At 37.6% G+C, this 2,566-nt stretch overlaps 1 long non-coding RNA gene across 1 annotated transcript; it reads left to right on the forward strand.

Annotated features, from left to right (window-relative positions):
- The first annotated feature begins 10 nt into the window (after positions 1-10).
- LOC110228827 lies at positions 11-822 on the forward strand. Its single transcript, XR_002332298.1, has 3 exons — positions 11-105; positions 411-571; positions 658-822. It is a non-coding gene; the product is annotated as an uncharacterized LOC110228827 (long non-coding RNA).
- Positions 823-2,566: the final 1,744 nt, after the last annotated feature.

Below are 2,566 nucleotides of genomic sequence, written 5' to 3' on the forward strand. Positions count from 1 at the left end.
TTTTGATTTCTCCTCACCTCCGCCGATCCTAACGAGCTTTGATTTGTGCTTCTCTCCTCTCCTCCGCTCCTTCTGCTGTTAAGGCCAGTAATAAGCCTTTGAAAGGTATGAACTTTGGTTCCCTTTTACCTTAAATGCTTTGGTCTTGTCTTTCTCTGTTACATAACGAGTTTGGTCTTGAAAGTTTGCATTTTTATATCTATGTTTCTCCTTCTGATATGTCTGATGGAAGTATTTGTGTAATTTGTTTGTCTCATGAACCCGTAAGATTGGTTTGGGAATATAGGTCTTAGAATTCGATAGGTGTTATTTGTCTATCTCTGTAGTATATTTCAATCATGAATTCAGAACCTTTAATGATGAGATTGAACGTTTTATTGATAAAAACTTTGTTTGCTGCTTCTCTTTAGGTAAGAGGGAGCCTGAAGATGATGTTGATACTAAAGTGAGTCTTAAGAAGCAGAAGGAAGACGTGATTGCTGCTGTACAAAAGTAAAAAGCTGTGAAGAAGGTGACTAAGAAGGTTGAGAGCTCTGATTCATCAGATTCTGAATCTGAGGAAGATGAGAAGGTATAACTTTTACTGTCTTAGTTTATTTTTGTTGGTTTGAGCATGTGAATTGAGTTATTTCTAATCAGCTTTAATACATCTGACAGGCTAAGAAAGTTCCAGCCAAGAAGGCTGCAACCAAGAAGCATGCTGCGGCTGCTGCTAAAAAGGCCAAGGTCTGAGAGTTCGTCTGAAGATGATTCATCCTCTGATGAGGACTCAGATGATGATTCTGAGGATGAGGTGATAAATTTTTCTGTTTGTTGATCACTTATTTCACTTATGAATTGTGTTTTACTAGTACTAAAACTAGTTGTATTTGTTTAATTTAAATAGAATGCTGCTGCTACCAAGGCTGCAAGCAGTTCAGATTCATCTGATGAAGATTCTAATGAGGTTAGCTTAACATATTTGATTTGATAGTCTTAAAATTCTTTTCAAACAACTTTGTATTTTCTTTATATCAGTCATTGACATCATCCATGTGTCTGTTGATATTTGCAGGAAAGTGAAGATACTACTGAATGTCTTCATGGTGCAATTGTTGTGGAGAAGATGCGTAGGTGAAAGGTACACTCCTAAATTGCTTTAATTGTTAATTTCTGTGTGTGTAAAATTGAATTGAATTGAGATTAGGAACAATGAAATTAAATAGAAACTGACCACTTTGATTTAATAGAGATTAGATAGATGTGGTTGAGAATGTAGTTGTCTTTAAATGAATCAATGAATACAGAAAAAGTAGATAGTGAATTTATTGTCATCTCTTTAACAATAGTTTCTCTGAAGTTTAATGTATTTGTGGCGTTGGTGATGAGATGGAGTGAATTTAAACAGAAAAAAAAAATTAAATGCAACTGAACTTAAACTTAAAGTTCAATAAAATGGCGATGAGACATTAGCCATCTAAATTAAAGTTATGTTGATGGCTAGTGTCTCAGTGACTTGAATTAGTATTGTGTTTGTTATTTATTGAGGCTTTTCCTTTATAATGTCGACAATGAGAACTAAACAAACCACTTAAACTCTTCTAAAACACAAAATGGCTTCCAACTTAAACTATTCCTCCTCTCAATCCTTCACCAATATCTTGTTTAGCCAAGAAGATAACCCAACGCCTCTCAGTCCTTCACAGCCTCCTTTTTCTGAATCCCAAACACCCACATCCTTAGCTAGGGCGTCTAGAGTGAGATGGAGTGTTCCTGAAGAGAAGGCACTTGCAAGTGCCTGGCTCAACACATCCAAAGACTCTGTTGTGGGGAATGAGCAGAGATCAGCTGCCTTTTGGGATAGGGTTGCAGCATATTATGCTGCATGTCCTGCTGTCTCTAAGCTCACCATCCGAGAGCCAAATACTTGTAAGCAGAAATGGCAAAAAATGAATGAGCTTGTGATGAAGTTTGCAGGCTGTTATGAGTTTGCCTCTCGGACTCCTCGCAGTGGAGAGAATGAAGATGACATTATCGTGCTGGCCTACAAGCTTTACCATCAAGATCAAAAAAACAAATTCAGTCTTGAGCATGTTTGGAGAATCCTCAAGACTGATCAGAAATGGTGCAATTGGTGTGAGACCAAACTTCCTGCCAAGAAGAAAGCTAAACTTTCATCTGTAGAAGAAGAGAGTCTTCAAAGGCCTATAGGTGTGAAGGCAGCCAAGGCTTTAGCCAAGTCTAAAGGTAAGGGAAAGAGTGAAGGAGGAGCTGAAGCTGGTTCTGCTGCTGAACTTCAGCTTTTGTGGGAAGTGAAAGAGAAGGATTTGGCTGTCAAAGAGAGACTCTCCAAGCAGAAGCTACTTGACAGCCTTCTTGGAAGGTCTGATGGATTGAGTGAGATGGAAATTGAACTTAAGAACACTCTTATCAAAGAGTATCTTTCTGGAAGCAATGTGTTTGTTTTTGAGAATGAATATTCTGGTCTTTAGGTATGTGTTGTTAGTTAAGTTGTTTTGTTTACTTAACATGTAGTATTATCTGATATTCTTTGCTTGTTTATGTGCAGGACCTCCTCTTGGAAGCT

Source organism: Arabidopsis lyrata, assembly GCF_000004255.2.
Source record: "Arabidopsis lyrata subsp. lyrata unplaced genomic scaffold ARALYscaffold_4, whole genome shotgun sequence".
In the NCBI taxonomy this organism is placed as follows: domain Eukaryota; kingdom Viridiplantae; phylum Streptophyta; class Magnoliopsida; order Brassicales; family Brassicaceae; genus Arabidopsis; species Arabidopsis lyrata.